General features: G+C 39.3%; 1 protein-coding gene across 4 annotated transcripts in view; it reads left to right on the top strand.

Moving 5' to 3' along the window:
• Positions 1-482: 482 nt before the first annotated feature.
• The window catches only part of wasf1 (WASP family member 1), a 58,494-nt gene continuing 50,013 nt past the window's right edge, over positions 483-8,963 (top strand). For 2 of the 4 annotated variants that reach the window (XM_086167170.1, XM_086167169.1), the window contains exon 1: positions 487-847. The gene's annotated coding sequence lies outside the window, so the exon portion shown is untranslated. Of the gene's footprint in view, positions 848-8,963 lie in introns of all 4 variants that reach the window. The other 2 variants (XM_086167171.1, XM_086167167.1) reach the window with 2 other exon arrangements.

Genomic DNA, 8,963 nt, shown 5'->3' with positions numbered 1-8,963 from the left:
TATCGGTTAAATGTGTGTGTGGGGGGTCGCCTTCTTAATTTAATTAAACAGTAACCACGGGAAAAATATATATTATCACTCTAAGCATATTAATTAACACTTGCCGGATAACATTCCCGCTACCACCGCTCCATTTTCTTCTTTTATATGTTCTGAATTTTGTTTAAAAGTGACGAAAAGATGCACATTGGATTCCTCATTCACTCGAAAAAAAATGGTCACATTTGTGCCAATTTACATTTATCGATGAATTCAAAAAAGGGCTGACGATATTGATTTGCTTAAAACAAATTGCGGTTTTAAGTGAAGTCCGTTTGATACAATGAAAGCTGATACATGTCGCGTCTCCAGTCAATTCTTAATTTTCTAGCGACTCTGACACGCTTGATTTAGTGTTCTTCTCCTGCTTGCGATTGGACGGCCAAGGTTCGTCCACATCCCACGGTGCACTCTCGCGCCCCAACAATAGAGTGGTACGTACCATTGTTGCTGCTTATTACGGGGGCATTTTCTTGAAGATTAGCATAATTTCCACGTCTTTATTTTGAACGAAATATTTCCACTCAAAATGTGTATGGTTGGTGTACATTCTCCGTTTCACGTAACCCGTTATTAGCTTGATTGGACAAGGATTAGAGTTCGTTTCACCGATGTCAACAGAGAGGATCCCTTTGGAAAAAGTACCTGGATTCTTCTCCGCCGCCGCCTCTTCCAGTAGGAGAACATTTGGTATCAGACAGTACAATCATGGACCCGACCCGGGGATTTAAATTATCGGATACGGTGCGATACTTCAGAGCTCAGTGAAGATGGAAAGAAAATAGGAGGGATTAATCGAAAGCATAAGGTACTTTTCTCAGTTCTGATCTCGGTCGAAACACACGCATGTGGAATATTTTTAATTTGGCAATGCAACACAACCTATAATTTTACATCCAATATGTCACACACCTCATCACACGGCAGTAACTAACAGTTCAGAGTCACCGCGTTGCAAGATCAACCAGTCTTTAACTGCAGCTGGCAGACTAGTAACGACCGGACTTGGTAATCCAACCCTGTCTGGCCATCAATGACTGACACACATTAACTCGGAACACAAGTGACACATTTCGGCAACGTTGAGAGCGCGTTGTTTTTTTGATTTATTTTCAAGGTATTGCAAAACCTTTTAAAAGTATCAATTTTGTTTGACCCGAACTGAATGAATTCACAAAGTTGGAAGTGGGCCCGCTTTCAGTGATGCTTCATGGCCGTCCCTCCACATCTGCACGCGTTCCGCAGCAGCATCTTGACATTGTCAGTATCATGTTGGTGAGAAGCCGGCGAGCAAATATTTGCGAAGTCTGCAGAATTAGGAAACGCAACAGAAACGCGGCACCGAGGGCAGCCTTTCGCATGTGGATATGGTTTTTTTTTTTTTTTTGTTGTTGTTGTTTTTTTTTTTTTTTTTGTTTCAGCGCGGCACTTTTTGTACAGAATCCCCGCCATCCGCACGAAACGTTATAATGTTCCCATTAAAAACGCGTCGACTTGCCACAGTCAGGCTGGGGTCTGTCAGCCAGCCTGGTTTGCAGTCATGGGGGATGGTAGTCTTCAGCCCAGTGAAAATCATGCTTTGTGAAATTCGAAACCTTCTTTGTAATACTTCATGCTCAGCAAGAAGAGGAGGGGAACTGTGTCGTTTGGTGACTGCTGCGAAGTGATCACCTTGAATAATCGGTGGTATAAAATTCTTTGCATTGCACAATACCTGCACATGTGGAGGTGACAGTTTTTTTTCCTGCGGTCCATTCTTCTAAACCATTCTAAGAAGAAGATCTTGTGATGGAGCCGGCCAATAATCCGTCCACAGTCTAAACAACAGTATCGTGAGAGGGATATTTTAGAAATATGTATTCTGGTTGTCGGCTGGTGATGATTGACGGGTCAACTGCATACTCTGCTGTGGCTGTGGGTTTTACTGTCTTGGGAAAAAATAATATGATGTCTGCAAGACCTAGAAACAGAGAACATGTTTTCAGATATGAAGATTGAACTGAAGCACTAAGTTCTCCATGCAGGATCCCTTAAAATGTGTTAATATCTCGATTAAAAAGTTATTTAACAGTTTTTTTTAAGCTGTCTGAAAATTAAGGGGGGGGCGGTAGCAGCCCTTCAGCAACTGATTTTTAGATTTTGAAGAAAATTGTGTCTTATCCTTCGGATATATATATTTGGTCAATTTTGTTTTTTCATAAAAACAGCTCACTCAAAACTTAACATAAAACAAAACCTGAAATAGCTAATATAACAAATGATCCGCACATACATTTGAAGTAAGACTTGGAACTAGATATATTTAATGAAGAAATTACATTAAGAGTAGTTCAAGGTGCAAATAAGTATCACAAATGACCCTTTGAATAAAATAGGCTCGGCCTTCCTCGCAGCTGTTGAATTTATTAGCTAGCAAGAGTCACATCTCAACTATCACGTCTGAGCGGAAGCTATGGATATGAGTTTCACAACTTAAGAGCATGACCACCATAATCAGACTTTCAGGTGTTTTTCCACCAGATAATGGAGTGTCTCTTCCCAAAAGTGCATTTAAAAACAGCTTGGAGAAACTAAGGGAACATATGGAAACTTTAAAGATAGTCATTCTTCGCTAAATCAGTCTTTATTTCTTGTCTCAATTTTACCCAAGGAAATTGCCTCAAACCTTACAGGTGTACTCCAAGAGAAGAACAGAACACATTGCCAATTTTCCTTATCCTGTGCTGTTTATGATCTTCTGTGCTCTGAGGAATGACCTTCCGGCATCAGGTTTTTCAGTTTCCCATATTTTTTCTTTTTTCGGAAGCCCTTGTGATAGAAAAGATTTGGCGTGCCTCCTGCAGAGGGTTTTTGGACCTCTCCTATTTGTTGACATTGCTCTGATCTTCTGCCAGTCTCTGGCTTTCTCATGCTTGCAAGAATATCTCTGTTTTTCTCATCTCTTTGTTTCCCCCCAGCACTGTAGGGAGGGGTGAGAGGAGGACAGAGGGCATAATAAAGAGCATGTAGTGAGTGAGTGAGCGAATGAAGGACTGAGTGTATGACTGAATGAATGAGTGAGAGAGAGGGAGAAAGAAAGAATAAAGTAGTAATGAACCATGTATGCCTGGCATGTGGAGGTGGTATGAGGACGAGGGGCCAGAGATTTTGAGAGAGAAAAAGAGAGAGAAAGAATTCATGTGTGCAACAGCCCTATTACGTGCCTATTTACGGGAGCCTAATTCGAAACTCCTATCTCTCAGCTGTTAGGATGGTCCAGAGGCTCCCGCACACAGGAGCTATTGTTCTTCCTTTTGGCTAGGCCTCAAGCTCTATAATACCACCTCTGTCCCTGGTCTGCACTGGGCTGTCAGTTGGAAACCCGGGCCCAGTTTAGCCTGTCTGACTGGTGCCCCTTGTGTCTCCCTGCCACTGTCACTACCACTCATTTTCTGTTTTGTCCCTGGATCTATCCATTAGTGGTTGTGACATTTGGCACAGAGTTTCAGATTTGCTGTTTTTTTTTTTTTTTTCAACACAAGGCACATAAACCTATTTTCCCTGCATCTTCAATCATTTCATTCTTTATCTTCTGGGTTGAGAACTGTGATAGTGATTTTATTTTATTTTTTGTTTTCAACCCATTGAAACATTGCCTCATCTTAAACTACAATGGCTGACTTCTATGATGAGATGAGATGAGAACAACTTTATTAATCCCGAAGGAAATTGTTGTGCCAGAGTTTCAAGTAAAAAAAAAAACATAACAGTAATAGATAATAGTAGAAAGGAGGAAGAATAAGAAATATAATGAAATATGAATTGTCTTAGCTGTTAGCAGTAACTACAAAGATTGAAGATTCCCTGCGGCTGAGGGAAGAGGAATTAAAATTCTAATGGTCAGACTTGGTTATTGAACCCAATCAGGGCATCATTGGCTGTATCACATAGTGCTGATAGTGTCAGGGCTTTAATATCATTGCAAAGTGTGAGTATCCATGATTTAGTTGATGAATGCAGCAGGTTAATTGGGAAAAAAAAATGGGAAAATTGCCCCAAGTGAGTGAGTGAGTAACTGGCTGTTTGTCTGTATATGTGACCCTGCGATTGACTGGCGACCAGTCCAGGGTGTACCCTGCCTCTCGCCCGATGACAGCTGGGATAGACTCCAGCATCCCTCGCCACTCTGAGTGCAGGATAGATCTATCCTGGATGGATGGATGACTGTATAGTTGTAAGTTGAAGTGAGATCCCTTTGAGCAGTACACTGTCTTTGCTCCACATTTGTCCATATTCAACAGCATCATTTTAATTTGTCCCATCAAAGATTTTTTTGGGTGAGAAGATGAAGACAAAAATTTGCAATGTTTACAAAACCATTGACACTATAGGAACACATTACTAAAGCAACTTTGGAGATGTGTTGTTTGTTTTGATTTGGAGTTCCAGTTTTTGTACTGTGTGATTAAACAAACCATTTGTGTTGACATGGTGTGCCATGATTTTCACCCGACTCCTTTTTTTTTCCCACCTGCTTTATTTCTCATTTATATGGAGACACAGTTTTGTGGTTTACTTCAAGACATACATCATCATTGTGTAGTAAAATGTTTTTTTTCTTTTTGGAAAGTTTAGTAATCACAGTTTTTCTGTTAGATTTTTAATTTTCCTTAATTAATGCCATGAGTAAATAAGCAATAAATGTCCTTCAAAAATAAACAGGAAACCACCTCAAATCACTATCGAACTGACTAGTTGTCCTGTCTAGAAGTGTCCAAAACGTTAAAGAAATTGCTACATTTATACATATTAAAGCAAAATAATACAGCTTAGGACACACTCATTACAAGCTGATGATTTTTCCATATGGATGAAGTGTGTGAAATGAAATATGTGAATGAAGGGTAAACAAGTCCTTTGGTGGTCTTCGTTCTTTTTTCACATTGTCCTGCTTTAAACAGATTAAATAAAATTATACTTTGAGATTTTGGATAACCACAGAGCCTAAAGTCCCCCTCTCTGTCTTCCCTGTGAAGCTTACTGTTGTTTTGCGCATCTAATATTTCTATATATTTCTCCTCAAGTTGTCATTCGGTCTCTCTATCTCTGTATCATTCGTTCACAGTTACCCTGAGGATGAGAGGGTGCTGACAGGGTTTCTCAGTGAGTTGACAGAATGAAAGAGCAAGATGACAGACCTCCCCAGCAACCATTTCCCAAACGAACAACTATATCACTTCTATGATTGAGCTGAATACCAAATTTTAATTTCTAGCCTTAAAAGTTTGATTTACTATATTCAAGCAAGGTACTGTAATAGAATTGGTGTCTCAACAGGGTTCAGATCAGATACTGCCAAAAGTATAGTAGAAGGAGTACCGTAAAAGCAAATTCTCAGCTATTTTCCAAAAGCTCGACCCCATCATTAGATATTGGTGTGGGATTTTGAAAGCACTAAGGTGTCTCATGACAGACCTAAATGTTTCTCCCTACTGAAACTACGATCTGAAGAGACCACTTCTTGGGTTTCCTGAGTACTTTCTGAATATAAGTAGCCCAATACTTTCCTCACCATAATGTAGCTTTAGTCTGCTTGAGGAGAAAATTGGATACAGAATTTTCCAAGAAGGCATGTGCGTGCATGCATGCATGCATGCATGCATGCATGCATTTGTGTATCCGTATTTAAAATGTTTTTCTGTCAGGTTTATGAGAGAGTAATTGCTATCACTGACATTACCATATACTCCTGTTCTGTCAATAAGCTATGTTTTGTGTGGGTAACCTCTAAAATGAGCTGCCCTTTCAGTGTGTTTGTGAATTTTACTTGGTTTCAATTTGCAAACCAGTCTTTTCCAAGTACAATGTATGGGCTTCGAAGGAAGAGGATTAAAAGGAGAGACTGGATTAAATACAAGCAGGGGGCACACAATAACAGAAGTGCTGGTACAATATTTGAGGCACACTGAAAACATTCAATATTTTTGGTACATATTTTGCACAGCGGGGTTGATTCAGGGAATGTGTTAAAGATGGTTTCGTTCACCTCTTCCTATTGTGTTGTCAAATACATCATTTAAAAAAACTTATAAGAATGTTGCAAAGCAAAATTAGAATAATGACCAAAAGACAATGATGGGAACTGCAAAAAAAATAAAAGGGTAACAGGGGAATAAGTCTCCCAATGTCCTAGTGTGTTTGCCTAAAATCTCACAGTGGGGGTGCTTGTGCACACAAACAACTGCTGTCTCAATTTCAGAGCCAATATTTGACTGTTCATTTACAGGAAACAGCAAGGATCCAATTTGGTGTAAGATGTGAAATAGGCCCCAGCATGGGTGCTGGATAGATGCCCCACAGTGAATGCAAACGGAACCTTCTCATCCACCTTTGATGGATAAGTCAAAAGTGGATACAGGCTTTCTTTGCTGTAGCCATTGAGGATGAGTTTGTAAGTCTGTAGTAAGAATTTAGCAAGTCATAAATGATTCTTTTGGACTTTTTGATATTGTGAATGAATGGAATGATTCACTTCTACCACACTTTACATATGCAAGTTCTTTTTTAATAACTAGGCTAACGCCTGGCTTAAATTCCCCCTTAAATGAGCTTAATTTTTTTTTCATGGCTGAACGATGAACAGAACACAGCTAAAGAGCAGCACCAGAGGTTCAGTGTCTTGCTCAACAACACCTCAACTTGCGAGGATGAGGACAGGTATTGAACCAGGAATGTGCAGCTCTAAGGACAACTGGTCCAACCTCCAAGCCACATTGCCCCCTCAAAAGCTCCAATAATCAAACTCAGTCATTGATAACTGTTTTTGTCCTGGCTCATTACCAAAATAGTCTTAAAGAGGCCATTATTTTTTAAGATCTGGTCTGGTGAAAGATGTATATTTTGAAGATAAGGGATGTAATGAAGGCCACTTTCTTCATGTGTTCTATCATATTCAAGATGGCAGGCGAAATCTGACTTGTCCGTTGTGTGTCAATAATACAAAGGTGATTTCAGAGGCCAAGTAGTAGGGAATGTCCAACAAAACAACTATCCATTACATAACTGTCTTCATTTATAATCACATGCCTACTGCTTGTAGTGTGTTCATTTGGAGGCTATTATTACATAAGACAGAAAACACTGGTGCTTTAATTTGCACTTATGTATGTTAGTTGTAATTCAACAATGTCTGTATCCAAAAGGTTGTCTCTTTGTCTTTGCTCTGGAGCAATAGTGTGCATGTGTGTGTGCGTGCCTGTCCACATGTGCAGGGGCATGCATAACTGTTTGCTCATGTGTGTAAGCATGACCTCACATTTGAATCCTCCTGCTTCTTTTGTAGCTACTGCAGTTGACAGGGAGATGGCAGATGTGTGACTATGATTCATTACCATAGAGGTCCAAGTTAAGCCAGTCAGCCGGCAAGCTGGAACTGTAAAACATCATTCTTCTGACACAGCCACTTGCCACTGCACTGTTTTCATGAACAATGACAGTTCTGGCCATCTACTGGTTCAACACTGCTAGAAGAAATGAAGAGCATATACATTAGAAGAGGGTGACAGCTGGGCCTGGATCTGTAGCAATGATCAAATAGCTTTTGTAAGAACTTAATGTACCAGAACAGATTTTGTTGATCCTGGTTCCCTCCACAATGGGAACCATGTATGTTTCAAAGTTTTGAAATTGTAAATGACTTAATGTTTTATGGTGTATATCATGTTCTGAAGTTAAGCATGCGTCTTTTTATGGATAGCGCTGAAAGTTGCAGACAACAACATTTTCACAGTAACAGAGACATTGGCATATGCCTTGGAAAAGGCTAACCACCAAGCCATAACTTAACTGTAGCAGAATAAACCATGATTGAATAATTTGACAAAAAATGCCTTGTGAAAGTATGCATTTTTGGACATCCTTTGTGGTTTTCAAAAGAAGATGGACAGAGTTTCCTAAGAGCAAAGCATGCTGCCAAAATCACATTTGCAAGCCAGCTATCACATTATATTTGATCATTTTATTTGTGTATCTCCCTTCTTTTTCTTTTCTTTTTGATGCTCCGATCAGGGGTCTCCAAAGTGAATCAACCTCCTCCATTCAACCCTATTCTCTTTAGTCTCTTATCTGACACAAACTATCTTCATATCCTATTTTAGATATCCTCCTGAGTTGTCATTTTATAAAGACAACCAACATTATTGTATTGCATCAGAGTTCTGCTAGTTCATAACAGTGGTAGACCTATTTATTCCATTGTGTTAAATAAACAACTCAAGGATATACCCATAATTAAACATCCTAAGGTTAATTAAAATATTATATAATTCATAATATACAGATAAATAAAACAAGCAGGTGAATAATCAAATTAATAAATTGAATATTGGTAACTGACAATTGGTAAAGAATCAACTTTCACTTGTACACATTTATTAAGGGGAATCTCAAATATGTTGAGCACAAGATCATTCTTTTGAAGAGCAACAAAGGACATCAACATAACTGTTGTTCAGAAAAAGTTGCTCAGTACTTGGATGCTCCAGCAGAGCAACCTGGCAGGACAAAAGTCAAGACCAGAACAGTAGAGAAATAAAGTTTAGGGAGAATGTAAAGGGAGGGTGCTATAGAATAAGACATCAAAGAATTTTCTTTTATCCAGACTCTTCCCTTGTGAACTATAGATTACCAATTAGGATACAGAGAAATTGTGAGAGAGGATAGGAAGCAACATACCGAACCTTGAAAACCCTGCAGTTTTATGGTCATATAAATGCAAGTAGTGATGTGAGGCAAGAGCCTAGTTAGCATAGTTGGGGCTCAGGTCGACTTACAAGTTTTGAGAGAAAGACCCCACTGTTGCCCTTTTTCTTCTACATCAGTCATGCTCTCCAGCATTCTCAACTCAAATTTAGTTTTCTTATTCTCTATGTCAATACCCTTTTACT

Source organism: Fistularia commersonii, chromosome 20 (assembly GCF_037954325.1).
Source record: "Fistularia commersonii isolate RoL2024-O1a breed Wild chromosome 20, RoL_Fcom_v1.0, whole genome shotgun sequence".
NCBI classification, from domain to species: domain Eukaryota; kingdom Metazoa; phylum Chordata; class Actinopteri; order Syngnathiformes; family Fistulariidae; genus Fistularia; species Fistularia commersonii.
This window is presented reverse-complemented; position numbering and strand designations above follow the sequence as displayed.